A 25,792-nucleotide genomic window follows, 5' to 3' on the forward strand; every position below is an offset into this window, starting at 1 on the left:
AGCCCTGAATTCAAGAGGACCCAATTTCAAATCTGGTCTCAGACATTTAACAGTTCCTAGCTGTGTGACCCTGGGCAAGTTACTTAACTCCAGCCTCAGGAAAAAAAAAAAAAAAAAAAAAAAATTTGAACACAAGCTACCTCCAAAATCAGTACTCTTTCTATTAAGTGGTACTGATATTTGCCTGTTTTTCAGGTTTGAAAGCAAATTTTATATGGAAGAGGTGACATTCATTATATATATGTGTACTGGAAATTAATTATTTAATGATATTGATCATAATTCTAATAAAATAAATTAATTTTATTGATATTTATTAGTGACAATTCTATTAAAATTCAGTAACAGTAAGAATGTGATATATCTAATTTTAAACTGCTCTTATACTTGTCTAATACCTGATTACTTTCAATTCTTATTGATTTTTCTCAATTTGTAGATGTAAAGAATCTGAATGATGAAAGAAAATTGTTCTGCTATGTAATTCACAATCTATTTTGGGGAATCCAATCTCAAATATTCTCTTTTAATTTTCTTTGCTTTCTCAAGCAAAACCACAAATGCTTTTATAATTACTCACTAAAAGTTAAGAGAAAAACATGGTTAACATAACAAAAATCCATTCACTTAGGATAAAGACATTTTGAATGGATAATTAAATGGATATTTATTGGATTAAATGGATATTAAATGGATAATTAATGGATATTAAACATAATTTTATGTAGGACTTATTCTACATCTGCAATTGTGAAAAGTAATTCTAAAAACAGAACAAATGATAAACCTAATAATAATAATAATAAATTAGCCAATTCATATGAGACATTTAGTAGAAAACATCCACATAAACAAAATTTTATTAAAATATAATGAGAATTTATGTATAACATTGAATCAAATATTTCAATAGTTGCCTTTGTATTTATTAAGAAAGGAAGTTATGTCTCTATTTCTGTTTCCACAGAGTTTTAGAGGAAAAAAAATACGAAATATATTGGAATCCTCCATAAAATCAAAGATCATTTGGAAAAGTCATTTTGAAAAACTCGGTTTGATAACTACTTAAGTTTATTTCTGTGTATAAAATGAGATTTGAACTTAGTCCCAAGTTTAGCATCTAAACATCAGGATTTACTCTGTTAATTTAGGGATACAAAGTAGTCTTAACTACAAAAGTGCTAGGAATCCACTCATTATAATGATGAATCGATCATTTTTGAATGTGGAAAAGAAAAGTAGTTAAGGGAGAAGAAGCAGTTTTTTAAAAAGGGCAATGCAGCATAAAAAGGCAAACAAGGAATGCAATGAATGAATATACAATTATGCTGAAGTGAAATTCACAATGCAAAACAAACCATGATGATAAAATCTCTTTGCAAAATAAATATCATATTTAATAGGTATAAAGCAAAATACAATTGGATTATGATATATCAGGTAATAATTTTATTATGGCTGGTTTCTTATCTTCTTACTCACTATGGTGATTTTTATTTAAACAACGGCATTGTCTAAGAAAACTTCAATTAGTCAAATGGTAACTAGACTTAACATATACAATAATTATCTCTTTATTTTATCATTACAAAATTTAATATTTTTAATATATTTAATTTAATATATCAGAGTATGTGGCCAAAGAAATCTAAAAACAAGTAATTGGACTAGGCTATTAGGCCAAACAAAACAACTGATTTGTAATTTGTTTGTTTGTTTGAATTTTAATTTCAATGATATGTGACTACAGAATTTTTGTCAATCTAATTTTTGGTTTTCAATGATTAATTGCAGTAATGCTGTTTTAGTCTCTGAGGGAATTTATATTAATTTTTTGTATGGTCTGTTCATAAGTTAATATTTTCTTAAACTACATGGCTTACTATATTCTCTTCATATAGAATAAAAAAAATAAATCTTAGATAGATTTCACATATAAGATTTCCTCAGAAATGATTAACAAGAACTCCAATATAGGACAATTATTTATGACCTCTATCACAAAAGAAATATCTAATATATTCAAAGTTCATAAGTTCATGTTAATAAATACTTAAATTTTTCATTTTATATGATTTTACTTTAACACATAAACTCATAATACAAAAGACAATTTTCTAACATTCAACTATGACAAATTTGAAATAAATAAATAAATGAAAAAGCTATTGAAATCATGTACTTCTTTATACCACAATGGTATCCTTATCATAGAGATACAACATGCCTCTATACTCAGTTGTTATACTTGTTTTTTTTTTTAAATAATAGCTTTTTATTTTCAAAATATATGCAAAATCTTTCTTGTATTCCAAATTTTTCTTCCTCCTTTCCCCCGAACCCTTCCCCTAGATAGCAAGTGATCCAAAATATAAAATATGTGCAATTCTTCTAGACATATTTCCACTATTATCATGCTGCACAAGAAAATTCAGATCAAAAAGGAAAAAAAAATTGAAAGAAAAAAAAAAACAAGCAGACAACAACACAAAAGGTGAAAATACCTGTATTTTGTGATCCACATTCAGTCCCTATGGTCTTCTTTCTGGATTCACATGGCTCTCTCCATCACATCTATTGAAACTGACATTAATTACCTCATTTTAACAAGTACCTAAAATAAAAGTAAAATAACAGCACATTGCCATCTTTGTAATTTCCTCAAAAGAAAAGGTACATTATGGGATAACTGAAAAAGTGTTTCACTTTTACTATAGACTCTACCTTCAATACTTCAGAAATCCAGATGTCCTAGCCAGAAAAGCATAATCTGTCAGTCAGCAGGTCTTTATTTTGTGACTACTCCAATCCAGAATAAAGTATTTCTATTTCTCACTATTTCTATTGATTTTAGGATAATTTTGATGTTCAAAATCAATCAGTAACACAGATTTTTACAATGATCTCCTGCTAGGAATTCTCTACCTACTCAGGGATTCTCAACTTCTCCAACTCATAATGTAACTCCCAAAATTATGGTAACATTCATTTCATAGAATTGTGAATTGATAACTATAAAGTTATATTTGAGGGGGGAAACATAATGGCAGAGGACAGAAAGAGAACTGAAGTCTAATCTCAACTTAATTTTACATGTGTTTTCACTTTGATATGCTCATATTTCAGGACACTTTTGCCTAAGAAGGAAGGAGAAAATTAGTTCTTCATTCTTATTCAATGTGAAAAATGACATGTTAAAAAGAGTGTTGGGAACTTTAAAAGCAAATTTCTAATCTATTGTGGGGGATGGTTCCTTCATGAGTCCATTTCTTATGGTGTTCAATGGTCAATCTTTTCTGATGCAAATCTCGGTTATAGGGAACAAAAAAGGAATATTTATCAATTGAAAGCATGATAAGAGGTCTCTCAGCAAGAATTTGATGAGTATATCTAATTTTAGTGACGTACATTAAATGTGTTGCACAGGATATCCAAGACCCTTTTTGGCTTTTACTATATGATATCATGGTTGTTGTCTTTGTTTTAAATGTGTGGGTAGAGAAGCTAATTTTGTATATATTATCTTAGCTAAAGCAAAACCAAATATATATATATATATATATATATATATATATATATATATACCAAAAACTGTCTTGACTTTCCTTTACTAAAATCTCATAAAATATACTTGATAAATCTACATTTGCTTTCTTCTTCCATCATTCTTTATCTTTCTTTCATTTTTTCCCTACAACTTTACTAATATGTGGCCACTCTAAGACCTTTGAGATTAGAATATAACTTCACAGAAATAATCTTCAAAGTTTTGTCCCCCATCATTTGGTAAGATTTTAATGGATAATATTTATTTATAGCTATTTCAATCTAAGATATGTTATCCAATGAGGAAAAAAAATTAGAATTATCACCAAAGCTAGTGTGTGAATTTTGTTCCATGACAATCACACAGGAGCACAAATAAGATAATGGAGGTAAAAAAAAAATTTGCAAACCTTAAGGATGATAAAATTGTTGGTTATTGTCAGTTATTACTCTCTGTTTTTTGTTGTTATTTTTGTTATTTTATGTCAGTGGGACTCTAGTGATGACTTGGTTCCTTCAGCTTTCTATTGCACTCCTCCTGAGTTCAAGATATGATTATATTTCCATAAAGGTATGTGGTTGTAAATGGTTAATGACTATAGCTTTCCTGAGTGTGGAGACAATATGTATGTATATATGCAGTTTAAAACTTAACCTACATTATTAAAACTTTAAGACTAGAAATCAGTGAAACAATAACATAAACCCTGATTTGTAGTTATTGAATATTTCTGAATTCTAAATTTTCACATAGAAAAATTGACAATTACTAATTGTGAACCACTTCACATTTGCACTAGGATCCCCTTTCAAACACATCTGAGGAGCACACCTGTTTTTCTGGGGAACACATTCTCTCTTTGTGGTACTTTCAACAATGCCCCAGCTCCTATAGTTGCCTCTATTGTTTTCAGAAAGTATAGGTCAGTCTGCTCCCAAATCCTCAGGGCTAAGATTAGACCTGTGGGAACTGACCTTATTATCTGTGGCATTGTCCTTACTATCCTAGATTTGTCATATTTGTCTTCTCCTCCTCTAAGCATTATAACATTAAAACACCATCAAATCCTTACATCACTGCCACTAGCTGATTTTTTCCCAGACAAAATTTTGGCTAGTTACAATGTTGTTTATAATCAATTATTGCATGGCTGTTTGTCACAAGTAAACATTATGCTGTTGAAATCTTGCATATAGTGTAAACATTATGTGTAGAGTTGTAGCCACCTATGCATTAATCATGCTTCTGATATTTATTAGTAATAAAACTATAAACAAGCAAGTCACTTAATCCCTCTTAACCTCAATCTTTATATCTTTATAGTGGGAATATTTTAATAATCAACTTTCATGGTTGTTGTGAGATTCAAATAGTTTAAAGTTTTTTTAATATACTCATGTAGTTCAAATAATATAAATGTATAGACTTGCTTTTATTGGATGCCCTCGAGGCCTTAATATGTATAATTTTCATCCCATAGGTACTTAATGTTTATAAATTAATCCACTGTAAAATAGTGAGCCATCCTACTCAGTTAAGGGTTATAAAGCACTATCTTCATTATAATCCTATAAATAGTTTATATTACAAGTGATGAAAATAAGGATTAGAGTACTGTAATAACTTCAATGATAATGACAGAATCAGATTTTGGATTGTCCTTGTTTTTCCTGCTATACTTGTTTCATGTAATTGATACATTTAAAAATTGCCATAAAAGAACACAAGAGTGTCCTAATCAGTAGTGTGCTGTTTATATTTATATGAAATATAAATATAATATATAAAATATATAAATTTTATATAAATATAAAATATAATGATATCTTCTAGCCAGCTTCCTAAAATGCATAACACATTTTAATGTTTGGCATGTATTACTAACATTTTTGGCAACAAAAAACATCTAATGAAACAGTAAATCAAACCTTAATTTTTACACTTTTCACTTTCAAAGGTGTAAATGTTCATCCTAAAAAATTATCAATTTGCTTTTGTGACCAAGTCTGAACTAGTATTAGAACATCTTTGCATCTTCTAATTTACAATGAAAATTTGGAAGTTCAAGTAAGGGACATTAACTCTACCAGAATAAGCAGAATCATTTTATTCTTGAATAAATGATTAGATGGGGTATTTTCAAAATGAGGTATGTGAGAACTGAAAGTGAAGGAACATAGAAACACATTTATACCCCAGCTCACATCCCACAGGTTATGAATATACATTGTTGATCTGTTTCTTCTGTGTTTCTTTTTTTTTCTTTGCATGTATAGTTTAATTTTGTAAATTAAATGCATTGATGATTAAATTTTCTTGGACATAAATTTGAGCTTTGTTTGTTTTTAAATACAGATCTCACTATTGTGAGTATTATATCCATTAGGGCGTCATGCAGCCTCATCCATGTCTTTGCATCCTATGGGATTATTGCAAAAACCTTCCTCTGAGAATTTTCTACCTTATTAATGTTCTTCATAAAATGTGATATTCAGATATGATCAGAGCAGAGGTAAGTAAAATAGTGTTACTTTCATTCTAGTCATTTGGAAAACATCAATCATAGAGGATTGCCTTTCTGAAGTTGAATTAATTTTCTTGTCTACCATATTACATTCTTCCCTGTTAAAGGGCATTGCCTGCTATATAGACCAAGGCTATTGTTTTGTTAATTAACAAAGCAATAAACAAACACATATTAAACATCTTTTATGTCCTAAGCAAGAAGCTAGGTTCTAAGTATGCAAATAGAAAAATAATATTTAGTAAATATCTTAATATTTTTAGATATTTGCTGATTAATTCTTATCCTTAATTCTTCTTTCTTTTTCTCCCTCTCTCTCTCACTCCCTCCCTCTTCCCCTTCTTCCCTATCCCACCTCCTTCTCTCTCAGTGTGTCTTTGTCTCCATCTCAGTCTCTGTCTCTCTTCCCATCAGGATTACCAAATTAAATTTACTGAAATTTATATCCTCACTTATGTTAACATGCTTATTTATATTTTCTATATTTGAGATCGACTATCTCTAAAATGCAGAGATATAACTAATTTCTTGAAATATTTCTGACAGTCACCTCATTCTATCTGGGAAATTATTTTGGAGTTCCCTCTTCCATAGGAATAAATTATCCTCTAGAAAAGAACTTATTATTACATTCCCAGGGAGAGGCTGTTCTCTCACATTTCTTAAACTATGAAATCAAAGAAGATATGTTGTCAGCTGCATAGAATGGTGGCAGACTTTCATTTATCATATTTATATTGTCTTAGTTTTATTAAACACTTCACGTGGATTCCTTCAGTTGATCTTTATGTTAGGTATTTTTGCTTCTACTTTGACAATCAAACTTTAAGGATCAGAAAGATCCATTTTAAGAATCAGAAAAGTTGAGTAACTTGCCTTAGAACACATACTGGCAGGGTCACTATATAATTTCAGGTTCTCCCATTACAACGCTAATACTCTTTCATCAAACATAATTTTAGTCATAGGAGATTGTATAGGAAGGGGAATCACACAATTAAGGTGTTTCTACATTTTTCCCTTTGTGAGGATACTTCATAATTATTTTCTAAATGTACAAAAAAAATTAGCTGATTGCTTTAGTTATTTTTGTTGTGGTGGTAAGTGAATTCAATATTCAGATTAATTCAGTTCCCTAAGCTATTTTATTTGGCATTCTTCTGTTGGGACAGATCTGTTATTTGTCATTCTTGCTGTATTGAAACAGATGGCACACCACGGAATCCCACCACATTTTCACAAAACTATTGGATGGTATACAAGTAGCTTAGTGTATTCTTCATAGGGATTTAATGTCTAAGATCACCCTGATTGTTTGTTTTGGAAATCAGGCTTTATTCTGATGCCAAAATAATGTGTGCAATTGATTATGTATTTTTCAAAATTTAATAGTATACTGTATAGCCAATTAGGAATCCTTGACTGCAATCATACATGGGTTTATATAACAGATTCTTTAAAAACAAATCAAAAACACAATGGGATCAATGAAAGTACCTAAAAATGTAAATTGTTTCATTGTTCTGCTTCATTCCCCTGCCATATATATTATTATGATTATGCATGTTATATAGATTTAACTTTAGATTTAATAACATAGTTTTCCTACAAAATATTCCAAGTAAATGAAATGTAAACTAGTCTTCACAAGATCACAGAATCAGGAAATATCATAGTTGGAAGAGATTTCAGAGATCAACTAATTCAATCTTCAGATAAATGAGTTCCAGATATAACATACATGACAAGTTCTTAATTTAAGCTTTGTTTGAATACTTTTAGTGACAGAGAATTCATTAGTCTGGATGCAGCCAATTCCACTTTGGGAAAGATATAATTGTCTGGAAGTTCTTTTTTTTTTCTTTCTTTTGACATCAAATTTGAATTTTCTTTTTTACAGACATCAAACTATTGAAATTCCTTTCACCTAGTTTTGCACTCTGCATAGAAGAAGGAGTCTAAATCTCTCTTTTAGTTGACAGTTCTTTAATTACCTCAAGTCAGCTAACTTGTTCTCATTTTCTTATCTTTTCTTAAGAAAAAAAATCCAATTCTTTTAATAAGTTCTCAGCATGATCAGGAGATCCTTTCTAATAATAGTTACATTCTTGGCATGCCTTCTATAGCATTAATAATTTATCTAAAATGCAATGCCTAATACTGAAGAGTTTGATGTGAAATAGCCAAATATGAAGAGGCTATAGCATTCCTGCTTCTACATATCATTCCTCTCAATGAAGCCTGATTACATTAGCATTCTTTGTCTTCCATAATAATTTTTAAAAATCATATGTAATGGTTTTACACTACACCTCTCAAGTCACTCTGAAATAAACTGATAGTTATGCTTGCCCACATCTTATATTTGTGGAGTTGATTTTAAGAAAATGACTCTAAATTTTTATTGTATCCCTTTTAAATTCCATCCCACATTCCACTTTATTTTCATGACTGTTAAAAATCTCTCATATTATGACTGTCATCTAATCTGTTATCTATCTCTTATTGCTTTGTGTTGTCTATAAAGTTAATTAGTATCATATTTATGCTTTTATCCAAAATGTGGATAAAATGTAAACTACCAAAATCAAAGAACAAATGCTTGTAGGTTCCTTTCAGGTTGTCATGCAATCACTAATTTTTCTAATCTATCACACTAATAAATCTATCAAAAATGAAAATGAGGTTAAGTTATCATGATTGGTCCCAAATCAAGCTTTAATTGTTCTGTAGGTTTACAATTTCTTTCCTCTTACTAAGCTCCAGTATGCAGTGGTCTATCCAAAAGAATACAAATTTTGATCCCTTCAGTCTCACAAGATGTCTTAGGGCTTGTGGGCTAGATTATTTTCTTTTTTATTATTAAAGATTACACTTAAAACCAAATCATTCTGGTTCTTGTCCACTGACCAACAACGGGTTCTAGGTCAAACCTAGTTGGTCATTATTTGGGCCCTAATTGACTCAGAGAGAAAATAAAAAGCAATTGTTTTTGTTTTAGTGAGAAACAATGAGACTCTTTCCCTCCCATATGATTTTTTTTCTCTTTTGACTAGATAAAAACAGTCCATTCTCTGCCTCATTTCTTACCTAGCCTTAATCACTGATTGGGCATTGCCTCAATCAAACTGACTTTTAAAAGAAATCTCCCACTGTGTACAGGGCCACCTCCAGTTGTCCTGATCTTTATCTTGGATTTAGATAACTCTGGAAAGGAAAGCGATGTAAGTGACTTTGCACAGCCTTTGTAATGACTTTTCTCACTTGAATTCAAATCACTTACTTGTCATCATCTCTCTAATGTCATGGTCCTCTTTGAGAATGAAGGACCAAAACAATAGCTCTACCATTGTTTTGTAGAATTCTGTATAGACTCAAAGTCTAGCACACTGAACAAATTTTCAAATTCCATTCTCTTTCTGCCCTTATTCCCTAATGTGGAAAGCATGTATTCTTCTGTTTTCCTATAATGCCATTCCTTTTCTTCACTATCTTTCAAAGATCGCTGTGAAAACCCCATCAATCACATAATTCCCTCAGGATCCTAGGATATAGTTTATCTGAACTAGATAATATAATCGAAAAGGTCAATTAATTCTCATAATAAGTCCTTATTTATATTGAGTGTTATCTTCTAATAAACAAGTTTTGTTCTATCAAATTCAAAGATCATTTTGTATGTGGGAGGTTAAAATAGAGCACAATAAAATGTGTCTTATTCTCTCTTTTGTCCACTATATCATATTGAAACATCAGACTGTTGGGAAATGTTTAAAATCTGGATTTTTTGTTAAATGCACACAGGACAAGTTTTAAATTTAATTTGCATGTAATTTTACCCATTATGTTTGTAATTTTAGACAACCCCTCTCCCCCAAAAATTCAATAAATCAAGCCCAGAAATTCTAAAGTGAGTGCTTACTATGGAAAGTTTAATAATCACCATAATTATTTTAATGACCCAAACACTAAATCAAATTCCTCTAATTTTAGCTCATTTTATTTTAATGGAATATCAGCCTGCAAATGACTAAATGCAGAGTTACTTAAAAGATAAGATAAAACAACTGAGTTAGAAGTTTAGAACACATTAAAAAGAAAAGTGAACAGGATAAGTGGTTAAAGATTATCAGAAATATCTATAATGGGAATAAAATAGACTGTTTACATAACTAGACATGACAACCTGTTTTTTTTCTCCCATGCTACATAATGATCAGAATCTAGAGGAAGAAACTAAATCAATTAGGTTGTCTGATTATATTGGGTATATGAGAAATACATGATCAAGTGTAACAAAAGCAGGAAAAATTATTTTACAATTGTAGGACATAATTATTATAGATCTCTTCCAAATGTTGGCATAGTTATTTCAATGTAATTTCTCTTTCTCTGGGTCCTCTTGGTTTTTGTTATCTTAGCAAATAAAACTTAATCATTAATATTGATTTTCATTTTGTATTCTGCTACTTATCTAAAGCTATCATAAATAGATTTTTCTGGAATTTTCTAAGTATTGCTCATATTCAAATACAAATGATTGTGACTCCTGTTGATGTGAATACCTTTAATTTTCCTTGGTATTTAAATGTGTACTTCTAAAACTAGATTAAATAATAGTGCAAGTAGATTTGTTATTATTATTGAATAAATTCCTCTTTTTCCATATTAGAATAGTTTTATTTTAGCAATATTAAATTTTTAATTCCTATTTTTCACAACTCATTTCCCCTTTAATGTTTTATGCTATGAAATTCTATATATCTTGTCTATAAACTGAAATCTATTTTTAAAGATCAATTATGCCTTTATGAACTATTTCCAAGTCTCATCTCTATTTATAAATTCTGAGACGAGATGTTCAATATTTCATAAGATTACTTTGTTTTCCACTTCAGAAAAAAAATATTCCTTCCTTTGTATAAAACGATTCAGAAGTTTTCTACTTACTTTTAAAGCTTGAGGTTAAAATATCATTAAGGCAAAAAAAAAAAAAAAAAAAAAAAAAGTTAATTGCTCTGAATTGATCAGAAAAAAAAATCAGCTGATGTCTGAATAATCAGAATTATATTTTAGAAAAATTACTTTGGCAGCTTGGGGAAAGAAGGATTAAAAGGGGACAGGAAAATCAATATGCTAGATATTGGATGAATAACTCATGGAGTTAATCCATTGATACAAGTCTTTCTCTCTCTCTCTCTCTCTCTCTCTCTCTCTTTCTCTCTCTCTTTTTCTCTCTCTATCTCTTAAGATAGCCTTTTATTTTTCCAAATACATGAAAAAATAATTTTCATTGTTCACCTTTGCAAAACCTTGTATTCCCTTTTTTTTTTCCTTTCTCCCACAGTGAACCAATAATCCAGTATAGGTTGAAGAAGTGTAAATCTTCTAAATCTATTTTCATATTTGTCATGCTGCACAAGAAAATCAAATGAAAAATGGGGAAAATAAGAAAAAAAACAAGCAAATAATAACAAAATGGTGAAAATTGTATACTTTGATCCACTTTCAGCCTCCTGAGTTCTCTATCTGCATATAAGTGGCTCTTTTCATCACAAATCTATTGCCTTGAATCACCTCATTGTTGAAAAGAACCAAGTAGATTACAGTTGATCATCACATAATCTTGTTAGTGTGCACAATGTTTTCTGTGTTGTATTATCTTCAGTTATCATCATTTTATATAAGTTTTTCCAGGATTTTCTGAACTCAGCCTGCTCATCATTTCTTATAATACAAAAATATTCTATTACATTTATATATTATAACTTGTTCAAAATAAGTTATGCATTTTTCCTCCTTATTCAGTGAAAACTTGCAAAGGTGAACAATGAAAACTAATTTTTTCGTGTATTTAGAAAAAATAAAAGTCTATTTTAGGAGAAAGAGAAGAGAGAGAGAGAGAGAGAGAGAGAGAGAGAGAGAGAGAGAGAGAGAGAGAGAGAGAGAGAGAGAGAGAGAAATGTATCAATGGATTAACTCTATGAGTTATCCATCCAATATCCAGCATACTGATTTTCCTATCCCCATTAGTAAGGGATACACTCATCCCCATCTGATGAGTGTACACTAAGTTTCCAGTTTCTTGCTACTATGAAAGGGCTCCTACAAACATTTTTGCACATGTGGGTCCTTTTCTTCTTCTTCTTCTTCTTCTTTTTTTTTTTTTTGTGATCTCTATTGCATATAGATCAAGTAGGTGGGTTAAAGAGTATTCGAAGTTCAGTAGCCCTTTGGGCAAAGAGGAACTCATATTTTAGAAGATGATACATAGAGGAGATTTAATTTACAAGTGAAATGGAAAAGCCCAATAATTCTTAGGGTGAAACAGAAAAAGCAGATGGTAATGTTCCAAAATGCTCTCTAGAATAATTGTATTACTTCATAGCTCTACCAATAATGTATTAGTGCCATGCTGGTATATTTCTTTTGAATTTTTAATGCTAATAGTCAACAAAAGTTGATCTTAGAATTGAGGGAGAAAAAAATGAGATGGCTTTTATTAAATCTTGCAGAAGTCCAAGCAAGAGCTAATAAGGGTTTATACAAGATTTATGCCTGTGTGAGTTGAGAAAAAGGGATAGGGGAAAGATGTTAGTGAGACAAAAATGAGTATTTGTATGGATATGTGGCTTGAATGAGTATGAGAAGTTACATATTGTTATGGGCTAGAATTTGAAACAAGGTGCTAAGTTAGTGGAATTGATAGAGACAATAGCTACTTAATTTAGCATGGTGCTTTAACAGTTTTCTAGTTCAGTACATGTACTTAGTACTTACTATAGTTCTACAAGTTTCACACCTTTAAGAGAGCATATATAAGCTAGGAGCCTCAACCAGGACTCAGTAGGGGAGATTCAGAAGCCAGAGAAGGCTCTTGGAACCAATGCCAGATTGAAAGACTCTCCAGTCCCAGAAAGGAGATAATAAAAAGATCTGGACTGTAAGAAAGCTAACCGAGCTTAAATAAAGGATTTGGACTTTAATACCTGGCTGCATTTGGGGTGATTACTGAGCTGACACGAAGGCTGCTCTGAGAAGCTCCCCAAGAAACCTGCTCCCAGAGAACATTACATTTTAGAGAAGAATATTACAAAATATGATAAGGTTATGAGCCTAAATAAGCTGGCAGAATTAACCTGGTCTTGATGAAATTTGGAATTGATGGTGAGTGGAACTGTTTTACATATGTTGAGTTTAAACTGTTTATATAATATGTAGTTCAAGAAGTCTAAGGAGTTGGAAGTAAAACACTATTGGTGTATACACATATACATAAAGATACACACACATACAGAAAGAGACAGAGAAAGAGTTTTACAAATATCTTTCATTTTTTAATCCAATAAATGCATCCTTTCTATATTCATATCAATATCTATCAATCTAAAAATAATTTCTATAAACATGAGGAGCTGTGATTATCAAGCAAGATAGTAGAAAGTAAAAAAAAAAAAAGTGTGGGGGGGGCAGAATAGAGCCTTGTGTAACAATCAAATGGTTGGAAAAGAAAAAAAAAAAAAGAACATATGCCTTTACATAGCACCATTTATGTGGCAGACATTGCACTAAATACTTTTTATGGAGATTATTTAATTTGATTCTCACAACTTTAGGAGGTAGATACTACTATTATTCTCATTTTATGTTGCAGAGGTCAAATGCCTTGTCCAAGGTCTTTGCTTGGATTAATGGAGGACTTTCCAGATTGTTGTTGCTGTTGCTGTTCTTTTTTTTCTGAGAGCATCCTGCTCATCATTTCCATTAGAATATTAATATCCCATCACAAACACATAAAACAGTTTATTGAGTCCCCAGTTGATGGACAGGCCCTCAATTTCTCATTTTGCCTTGAACAGAGAGCTGCTATGAATATTATTTGTTAATATAAGTCATTTTCCTTTATTTAAAATTTTTTTTTGGTATCATGCCTAATATTGGTGTTATTTGGTTGAAGGATATGTATGAATTTATAGCTCTTTGGGCACAGATCCAAGCAAAATTGATCATGTATCAATTGGGACATGATCTTACTTTTTATAAATTTGACTCATTTCCCTTTGTTTTGAGAAATGAGGCTTTATCAAAGAAACTTGTTTTAAAATTCTTTTTACAGTCTTGCTAACTATATTTCACCCCATTTGTTGTCGCTCTCCTTTTACACTGTCCCTCCTCAAAAGTGTTTTGGTATTGACCTCTACCTCCCCTAATATGTCCTTTCTTTTATCACCCTCCCCCCTTTCCATACTTTAATTTCCTATTTTCATGCAATATAAGATAGATTTCTATACCTATATTGACTTTGTATGGGATTTCCTTTTATCATGTCTTTCTTTCTTGGACGTTGTAGCCTTTCTTCCATCTCTCTGTCCCCATTCTCTCACTACAGAAATTTTGTCTCTGATTACTTCAACTTCTTAAAATTCATAGTACCATTCAAGATTCATCAAAAAGTTTTATTTATATACTTTCCTGATTCTTCTTTCCCCATATTCAAATTTCTTTGTCTCCTAAATATTATTTTGCATTATTCATGGTCTGATCTTTACTTGACCAGTCCAATAATTAAGACTCTAGAGTTAAAATGCATTAACATAAATTTAGATCATAAAATGCAATTTAAACCAGCTTTATTGATAGGAGATTAAAAGAACAGCTTCTAAAGTAAAAAGGATATAAAAGTGCATTTTTCCTCCTTATTCAGTCACTACAGCAACCATAAAAGCTAAATCAAGAAGGCAGGCAATCGGAATTACACTGAAACCTCTCACAACCATTTCCCCTGTTCCAAACTTTTTCATATATTTAATGACAAAACAACAAAATGGCCTTCCTTGCAGACTTAAAGAATAACACCAGTCTGAATATCTTACAGTGTTTAAAACTCTGGTTGAGATTAGAAAGTAGAAGAGGTGGTGGGGGAAGGAAAAAAGGCAAGTACCCAATGCTGTCCATACTAATCAGTATGTATGACAGTTCCCTCACTATCCAATTGCAACCTACACAGCTATTACCAGGTGTAGACAGTCTCATCTATCTATCTACCTATCTATCTATCTATCTATCTATCTATCATCTATCTGCTGATTAGTGGGGTTGTCCTAGAGAAATCTGTGACATAGTAGGCCCTCATAAAATATTCATTTATTGATACATATTATCCAAAAAAGGTGAGTCACTTATATATTAAAATGAGAGAATGAGAGGAATTTCTTTAATTTTTGAGATCTTAAAGCAAAGCAAAACAAACAAAAGCATTTTGAATCTATTATGCAGATCTATGGAAGATTGACGTCACAGGGCTATAAATTATACAGAACTAAAATGTATGGAAAGGAATTTTATGTCAAAGGAAAAATCAGTGATAATATAAAAATCTTAGTAATAAACATAACAAGATTTTTTTCCCCCCATTCTGCTTTGTTTAACCAGAACTATAACACACTAATTAGACTTTTTTGTTGTTGGCTTCCCAAAATACATAGAAGTTGCTTTTTTGGACAAGATAATATACTTTCCTCATAATATTTTCTTTTAATTCAAAGTTTTCACAACTCACTCCCTGGATATCCTTACTCGAAAAGTAAGTTAAGTGAATGTGAACATATATTTTACAGAACAGGAAGTGACAGTCTAAAATTGAATGCTTTCACTTTACACATTGTCATAGGTAGCAACTGCCTGTAATATAGACTTTTGAAAATTCACTACTTGAACTTTCCATGTATATTTTGACCATCAATGAATAAATTGTTATTTGTTTATTTTTTAATAAACATCAGGATTGTGCTATAATTCTCCTAATAATATAGCTAAAGAATAGTCTCAATATAACAATGAATATTGTGGAGGAAATGAGATGTTTCTTAAATGCAAATTCTTCTTCTCCTGTAGCATTAAAAAAGACATGTAGAAATTAATTTCATTAATTATTTTGCTCTTATATTCAATATTAATTCATTTTAAATAATGGAATACAATCAATAAAAGAACATTACATAGAAAAAATTCAATTTTAGTATAAAATATATTAACCATTTACTGAAAGTTATTATTGTTTTGTAAAGAATATTGACTTTGAAGTTAAAGGATCTGTTTTGGAATTTCATTCCTGTCATTTATTCTGTGAACCTAAGAAAATCAACTTAATTCATTAGGCCTCTGTATTCATATTTGTAATTTGAAAGGATTGTATTTAACTATTGTCTAAAATCCATTCCATCTTGAAATATATGGTCTTTCACTATGCTATAGTTTGTAAAGAGAACAAAGGTCTTGACATACTTTGACTTACATTCTAATAAAAGAATACAACAAATATTTTTTAATATCTAAAATATAACGCATTTTAAATATATCTAAGAGGTACAAACAAACCTCAAGCAGCAATACAGATGTTTTGGAAAGGAAGCAAAATTTAAATCTCTCTCTAAAGATGGTGAAAGGATTCATAAGAGAGAAGGAATTTCATTTGGGCTTTAAAAATTAATTGAAACTCAACAGGCAAAGAGGGTTAAGGTAGGGAACATAATTCTTTAAGACTATATGTAACTTGTCTGCTAAGCAACAGTTCCATTTCTCCATCTACCGCCTGGCTATTGTCAGAATCCCTACCCAAAGACCACTCCTCTTTTGGGAACTCTCTTTTCTTACTATTAGGAAACAAATTATTTTCTGGAGAACTGTACCTTGACTTTAGCATAACAACAGACTTTTGTGTTCACTCTGTTGTAGTTAAACCAATATAATTAATTAAAACCAACCATAGAGAGGTCTCAAAGATTATGAATGGCTTTGAACATTTTATAGAAAATTTCATGTGTAATCCTAGAGATCCTTAGAACCAGTGAAAATTATTAAATATGGGATAAAAAATGATGTTCTCAGGTGTATACCTTACAAAGAAAGAAATATTTGGTGTTTCAGTGGAGGATAGACAGCACTAGGGCAAGACTTGAAGCAGAGGGATAAATAGAAGCATTAGTAGTCCAGAGAACAAATGAACTCGAGTGATTAAAATGTCAATGAGAGATGATATAAGGTAAATCAATAGACACTGGAAGCATTTTTGATATGAAAGAAAAAATAAATTGAAAATTTCAGAATGACTCCTTAGTGGTGATCTTGGATGGCTGGGAAGATAGTGATACTTTCAACAATAATATTAAGTTAGAATGAGGGGAGAGACAGGAGAGAAAGAGGATGAATTCAAAATACCTACTTTGAGATGTTATTGCCTCCCAAAGAACTGATACAAGTTATTTGCAATAAATGCTCTTTATTCCAACATAGAAGGGAAAATTAGACCCAGGTGTTGGGGTCTGATCTGCACCAAAGAAATCTAAGGCACATCAATAGTTAGATATGGTGAAACAAAGAATCAGGAGAATAGTATATAAGGGTAGATGTAGGGTATAAGAGCGACAATATGGCGTTTGTCTAGTGACAAGAAGTCTATTCATGGAAAGGCTTCATAAAGTATGTTTCAGGTTCTTTCCCAAGCTTTGAGACCCCTCTGTGGTTGGTTTTGATGAATTATATGGCCTAACTGCAACAGAGTAAAAGAAAAGTCTGTTGTTATGCTAAAATCAAGGTACAATTCTCCAGAGATGCCTTAATTTTCCTTACTACCTTACACATTCTGATTAAGGGGCACCTGCCTCCTTGCTGTTCTTTGCATATGATATTACATCTCTATTATTTCTAATTCCTAGCTATTCTTATGCATTTCCTGTTCTCCCAGCATTCCTTTAAGAGTCAGCTAACATTCTTGCTTTTTTCAATATTAATTTTTTTTGTTTTCAAAATTCACTTTTATAAGTTTTTGAGTTTCAATTGTTTTTCTCCCTTACTTCTTTATCTTCCCCTTCCTTAAGAAAACAGTCTGGTATAGATTATACATGTAAAATAACATTAAATATATTTTTACTTTCTTCATGTTGTGAAAGAAAAATCAGAACAAAATGAGAAAACCACAAAAAGGAAAAAAAAAAGAGGAAATAGTATGCTTTAATCTGTGTTCAGATTCTGTAGATTTTTCCTCTTGATGTGGACAGAATTTTCCATCATGAATCTTTTTGAATACCTTTATCCTTGTTTAGCTTAGAAGGTCTAAGTCTATCATAGTTGATTATAACATGATCTTGCTGTTATTGTGTTCAATGTGTCCTGGTTTTTTTCACTTCACTCAGCATCAGTTCATGTAAGTCTTTTCAGGCTTTTCTGAAATCTGCTTGTTCATCATTTCTTATGTAATAATATTCCATTAGATTCATATTCCACAACTTCTTTAGCCATTCCCCATTAATAGGCAACCGCTCAATTTCCAGAATTTTTTTTTTTTTTTACTACACAGAGAGCTCCTATAAACATTTTTATACATGTGGATCCTTTCCCCTTATTTATGATCTCTTTGGAATATAGAATTAGTAAGAGTATTGGTGGATAAAAGGGAATGTATGATTTTATAGCCCCATGGACATAGGTCCAATTTGCTCTCTAAAATAGCTAAGTATTCCAACTTTTCCCACATCTTGTTAAACCTATCTGATCTAATCTGATAGATGTGAGGTGCTATCCCAGAGTTGTTTTGATTAGCATTTCTCTAGTTAACTGTTATGGGCCAGAACTTGAAACAAGGTACTACTTCAGTGGAATTGATAGAGACAATAGTTATTTAGCATGGTGCTTAACAGTTCTCTAGTTCAGTACATGTACTTAGTACTTACTATAGTTCTACAAGATTCACACCTTTGATTAGAGAGGATATAATCTCAAACAAACTCAGCCAGAATCAGAACTAGGCAAGACAGAAAAGTAGTGACAGGCTCTCTTCCTTTGATTCTCCACTGAAACCAGGAATTCTGAAGGCCTTTAGAAAAACTAGCCAAGCCCCAAGGGAAGGAGACAAGACTTTGAAAGAGACAATAAAGGATTTGGACTTTAACCCTGGCTGTAGTCTTTTGGTAACTGGACTGAAACAAAGGCTGCTTCCAGAGACCCCCAAAAAATCTCAACAGAGAATATTACATTAGAGAGAATGTTACAAACTGATTTAGATCATTGTTTTATATGACTATAGTTGTCTTTAATATCTTCCTCTTTAAACTACTTGGTTATATCCTTTGATAATCTATCAATTGGTAAATGACTCATTTTTTTTTTTACTTTTTAAATTAATTTTATAATTATAACATTTTTTTGACAGTACATATGCATAGGTAATTTTTTATAACATTATCCCTTGTACTCCCTCCTGTTCCGAATTTTTCCCTTCCTTCCCTTCACCCCCTCCCCTAGATGGTAGGCATTCCCATATATATTAAATATGTATGCACATTAAGTATGCATACATATTAAATATGATGTTTTTATAAATTTGACTCCATTCTCTTTAAATTTTAGATATAAGGCTTTTACAAGAAACAGTGACTGAAAAATTGTTTCTCAGCTTTCTTCTTCCCCTCTTATCTTGGTTTCATTTGCTTTATTTGTACAAATGTAGTGAAATCAGAATTATCCATTTTGTATTTTATAATATACTCTATCCCAGTTTGGTCATAAATTAATCTATTCCTTGCTCTCCTTATTTGTTTATGGTATTACCCTTTAGGTTTAAATCATGTATACAATTTGTTCCAGTTTTGGTATATGATGTAAAATGTTGGTGAATGCCCAACTTCATGAATGCTTTACTACTTTCTAGTTTTCCCAGCCATTTTTGTCAAATAGTGAATTCTTATTCAAGAAGCTAGAATCTTTGGTTTTATCAAACAGTATATTGTTATTGTCATTTATTAATAAATCTTGCATACCTAACTTTTTTCCCCACTGGTCCAAAACTATATTTTGTAGCCAGTACCAACTAGTTTTGATAATGTTTACAACATAGTTTTAGATCTAGTACAGCTAGTCTTTCCTTTGAATTTTTTCCATTATCAATCTTGATATTCTTGAACTTTTTCCAGATGAATATTATTACTATTTTTAGCTCTATAGAGTTACTTGAAATAATTAACAACTTTATTTCAGGATTGTAAAAGAAACCTACATAGTTCATCAGCGTTTCTGTATTTTTACTTACAAAGCCCAAAAGCAAAAAATGATGAATAAATTACATTCAAAATTGCTGTTGATGATTTAAAATTTTGGAAGGAGTTTGATTGCTACAGCAACTGAATAAATAAATTAGTTTAGGAAGAATTGTCATTTTTATTATATTAGCTCTCCCCTACCCATGTGTGTAATACAAACTTTTTTTCAATTATTTGAATTTGACTTAGTTTGTGTGAAAAGTGTAATGTAACTGTGTTTCTATACAGTTACATTACACTTTTCACACAAACTAAGTCAAACTAAGTTTGTCTTGGCAAGTAGTTTTAATTTTTTTTCAGTTGATCCTCTAGGATTTTCAAAGTATTCCATCTTGCAAAAAAGTGAAAGTATTATTTCCTCATTAGCTATTGTTATTCTTTTGATTTCTTTTTCTTCTATAATTGCTAAAGCTAACATTTTTTAGTACTATATTGAATAATAGTGACAATATGGGCATCCTTTCTTTACTCCTGATTGTGTAGGGATTGCATTTGTAGATTAACCCCATTATGTATAATGCTTGCTAGTGGTTTCAGATAGATAGTTCTTCTCATTCTAAGGAAAACTTCATTTACTCCTTTTCTCTCCCTATTTTATTAGAATGAATGGGTACTATATTTTGTCAAAAAAAATTTTTAACCTATTGAGATAATCATATGATTCTGCGGGTTTTGTTATTGATGCTGATGTTTTCCTAGTATTTTAACCAGACCTGCATTCGTGATATAAATCTCACCTGGTAATTGTGATATATCCTGGTGATAAATTGCTATCATTTTTTTTTTTTTTTTGCTAATATTTAATGGAATTTAAATATCCATTAGGAAGATTGGTTGGTAATTTTTTTTTTCTTTTTTCTGTTTGACTCTTCCTGGTTATGATATCAGCACCAAATTTTGTCATAAAAAGAATTTGGCAGAATTTATTCTTTGCCTGTTTTTCATACTCATTTATTTAGCATTGGAATTATTTTTCTTTAATTATTTTAAAATGAATTTACTTGCAAATCCATCTAGCTCTGGAGGTTTTGTCTTAGGGAGTTCATTGATGGCTTATTAAATTTCTTTTACTAAGTTGGAGTTATTTAAGTATTTTATTTCCTCTACTGATAATCTGGATGATATATTTTAATAAATATAATCTAGTTAACTTACATTTTCAGATTTATTGTCTTGCCACTTAAGCAAAATAGGTCCTAATTGTTGTTTCAGTTTTCTCTTTATTGATAGTGAATTCACCTTTTTAATTTTTAATACCAGTAATTTGGATTTCTTTCATTTTAAATCAAATTAAATGTTTATTTATGTTATTGTGTATGTTTTTTTTTTTTATTAAATCAGCTCTTAGTTTAAGTTCTTGATTCAATAGTTTTTTTTTTAACTTTCAGTTTATCAATCTCCCCTTTGATATTTAGATTTTCTAATATGATATTTAATTGTAGATTTTTAATTTGTTTTTTATTACCCTTGTTTTAGTTGTATGACCAACTTGTTGATCCCCTCTATCTCTATTTTATTCATATAAGCTTTTAAAAATAATAATTTTACTTAAGAACTGCTTTGGCTGCATGCAATACATTTGGCATGTTGTCCCTTTTTTGTTATTCTCCTTAATGAAATTGTTGTTTGTTTCTGTGATTCATCATAGTAACCACAAATTTCTTAGGACTTAAATTATTTTGTTGTCCATTAATTTTAGGTCTATCTTTGCATGTCCTTTTATTGCATATGATTTTTTAAACAGGGCTTATTTTATATGTCTGCCTTTTAAAATTTGATTATAATGTTGTTTTATTTTATTATTATTTTTTTTGTTTTTGTTTTGTTTTGTTTTGTTTTTTGGCCTAGTACATCATTATGTCATTATCTCCATTAAATTTTCTCTGGAGTTCTATCATACCTAATTTTTCTTTACATAGGTTTAGTGTTAATATTACTTGATAATTTATGGTACCTTTTAGTAGTTTCTTTATTGCTTTTAAGTAGACCTATTTATCTTTTTGGTATGTCTAAAATCAGGATTGCTACTCCTGTTTTCTTTATTTGAACTAAAACAGAATATATTCTGCTTCAGTCTTTTACCTCGCTTTGGGTGTCTCCTTCCCATTTAATTCTTATAAACATTATATTGTAAGCATTTGTTTTTAAAATCCACTTTGTTATCTGCTTTAATTTTTTTGGGAGAGTTAACTCCTTCACATTCATAGTTAAAATTACAAACAGTATTTCCCTCCATTCTATCTCCCTCATTTATACTTTTATTTATCCTTGTGCCCTTTCCCTTCTTACTAATATTTTGCCTTTGACTACCATCTCTCTCAATTTGTACTTCCTTCTACTTACCACTTCTCCTTAATTTCAGAACCTAAATTGAATGTATATGTTATTTTCCTCTTTGAAGCATATCTTCAAATACTTCTTCTCTTCTTTCCCTTTACTTGAGCAGGGTTGTGTGTGTGCGTGTGCATGTGTGTGTGTGTGTGTGTGTGTGTGTGTGTGTGTGTGTGTGTTGAAATTTACCTTCTTCTATCTCCCTTTTCCACTCCTGTACAATCAATATTGCTCTTTATGTTTTTACATCATTTTATCAAAATCAACTTTTTCATGCCTTCCGTCTCTGTATGTTATGTTATGTCTCTTTCTAATGCCCACAATAAATATATAGTTCTCAAGAATTAAAGTAGTTAACCTTTTTGAATAAAAGTTATTCTTTCCCTTTCCTGTTTCCCTTTTTATCTTTCTTCTGTGCCTTGTATTTTAAGTTCAGATTTTCTAATCCAGATTAGGTCTTTTCAACAGTACAATTGGAAAGTTCCCTATTTTAATGAATGTTCATTTTCCCCCTGAAAGATTATGTTCAGTTTTGCTTAATAGTTGATTATTGTTTACAATCTAAGCTCCTTTGCCTAATAGAATACTATATTCTAAGTTTTCTGATGCTTTAAAGTAAAAATCTATTGTCTTTTGTAATCCTGACTAGATTCTTTATCAACAAAACTGTTATTTTCTGATTGTTTGCAATAGTTTCCCCTTGACCAGATAAGTCTTAAATTTGGCTATAATATGACTTGGTATTTTAATCTGAGGATCTCTTTAAGAAGTTATTGATATGTTGTTTCAGTGACAATTTTACCTTTTGACTCTGGATAACAGGGAAGTTTTCCTTGGTCATTTCTTGAAATAGTTTGTTTAGGCTTTTTAAAAAAAATGTTCTCTTTTAAATCATTTTTCAGGTACTGTGATGATTCTTTTTTTTCTAGTAAATTTATTATTTTTAATACACATTGCTTTATGAATCATGTTGGGAGAGAAAAATTAGAGCAAAAGGGAAAAACCATGGGAGAGATTAAAAAAATAGAAAAAAAGAAATGAACATAGCATGTATTGATTTATATTCAGTCTTCTTAGTTTTTTAATGGATGGAGATGGCATTTTCTTTCCAAAGTCCATCACTGAACCAATGACAAGAAACAAGTCTTGAAATTTGATCATCTCACATTCTTGCTGTTATTGTATACAATGTATTTCTGGTTCTGCTTGTTTCACTAAGTATTAGTTCATGTAAATCTTCCCAGACCTTTCTATGATCGACATATTTATCATTTTTTATAGAACAATAATATCCCATTACCTTGTTCAGACCACCACTTGTTCAGACGTTCTCCACTTGATCAGCATTTACTCTTTTCCCTCTTCATCACTATCACAAAAAGAGCTGCTATAAACAATTTTACACCTGTGGGTCTTTTTTTCTCCTTTATGATTTTCTTGTGATATAGACCCAGTAATGGCATTGCTGGATCAAAGGGTATGCACATTTTTGTAGCCCTTTGGGCATAGTTCCAAATTGCTGTCCAGAATGGTTGGATCATTTCACAACTCCACCAATAATGCATTAGTGTTCTAGCTTTCCCCTATCCTCTCCAACATTTATCCTTATCTTTTCCTGTCATTTTAGCCAATCTGAGATGTGTGAGGTGGTACCTCAATGTTATTTAAATTTTCATTTATTTAATCAATAGTGATAGAATATTCTTTTTCATATAACTATACATGGTTTTAATTTCATCATCTGAAAATTGTTCACATCCTTTGACCATTTACTAATTTGGGAAAACTTGTATTCTTATAAATTTGACACTGTTCTTATATATTTAAGAAATGAGGCCTTTATCAGATACTGGTTGTAAAGGTTTTTTTTTTTTTTTTTTTTTTTTTTTTCCCCCTCAGTTTTGTACTTCCCTTTAAATCTTGTTTATGTTTATTGTGTTTGTTTAAAAAATTTTAATTTAATGTAATAAAAGTTGCCCATTTTGCCTTTCATGATGAAGTTCTCTAATTGTTCTTTGGTTGTAAATTCCTCCCTCCTCCAAAGATTGAGAGGTAAATTATTCCTTGTTCTCCAAAATTGTTTACAAAATCATCCTTTATGTCCAAATCATGTGCCCTTTTTGAGCTTATATTGATATGGGATGGTATAAGTAGAACTATGGCAAGTTTCTGATATTATTTTCCAGTTTTCCCAGCATTCTAAGACAAATAGTGAATTCTTATTAAAGAAGAGTTTGAGGGTTTATCAAAATTAGATTGCTCTAGGCCATGGTTATTGTAACATGTGTATCTAATCTATTCCACTGATCTATCACTCTATTTCTTAGCCAGTACAAAATGGTTTTGATGACTGCTGCCTTATAATATAGTTTTAGGTTTGGTACCATCCTTTATATTTTTCTATTATTTCCCTTGATATTCTTGCCCTTTTGTTCTTCCATATGAATTTGGTGTTATTGTTTAATAATTCTATAAAATAATATTTTGGGACGTTAATTGATAAGCCACTGAATAAGTAGATCAGTTTAGGCAGAATTGTTATTTTTACTATATTAGCTTGGGTTAGATATTTTTTCCAATTCTTTAGATCTGATTTTATTTGCATGAGGAGGGTTTTATAATTGTGTTCATATAATTCTTGGGCTTGTCTTGTCAGGTAGACCCACAAGTATTTTGTGTTGTCTACAGCAATTTTAAATGGAATTTTTCTTTCTATCTCTTGCTGATGGGCTTTGTCAGAAATATATAGAAATGTTGATTTTATGTGGGTTTATTTTATATCTTACAACTTTTCTAAAGCTATGAATTGTTTCCAGTAGGTTTTTGGATTATTTTCTAGGATTCTATAAGTATGTCATCATATCATCTGCAAAGAGTGATAGTTTTATTTCCTCATTGTCTGTTCTAATTACTTTTAATTTCTTTTTCTTTTTTTTATAGCTAAAACCAATATTTCTAGTACAATGATGAATAATTGATATTGGGCACTCTTTTTTTTTTTTTTTTTTTTTTTTCATCCCTGAACTTAATGGGAATGCCTCCAGCTTCTCTTCATTACAAATAACAGTTGCTATGGGCTTTAGATGGAAAACAATTTAAAGGAAAGTTCCTTTTATCCCTGTGCTCTCTCGTATTTTTAATAGGAAAGGGTGTTGTATTTTGTCAAAAGCTTTTTCTGTATCTATTGAGATTAGCATAGGATTTCTGTTTCTTTTGTTATTGATATGGCTATTTATAGTAATAGTTTTCCTGATATTGAACCAGCTCTTCATTCCTGCTATAAATCCCACTTGGTCA

General features: G+C 30.5%; 1 long non-coding RNA gene across 1 annotated transcript in view; it reads right to left on the bottom strand.

Annotated features, from left to right (window-relative positions):
- The window catches only part of LOC141564917 (uncharacterized), a 50,278-nt gene that overhangs the window by 10,727 nt on the left and 13,759 nt on the right, over window positions 1–25,792 (bottom strand). The window contains exon 2 of the long non-coding RNA XR_012488804.1: window positions 2,505–2,614. This is a non-coding gene — a long non-coding RNA (uncharacterized LOC141564917). The remainder of the gene's footprint in view (window positions 1–2,504; window positions 2,615–25,792) is intronic.

The sequence above is a fragment of the Sminthopsis crassicaudata genome, chromosome 3 (assembly GCF_048593235.1).
Source record: "Sminthopsis crassicaudata isolate SCR6 chromosome 3, ASM4859323v1, whole genome shotgun sequence".
Lineage (NCBI taxonomy): Eukaryota > Metazoa > Chordata > Mammalia > Dasyuromorphia > Dasyuridae > Sminthopsis > Sminthopsis crassicaudata.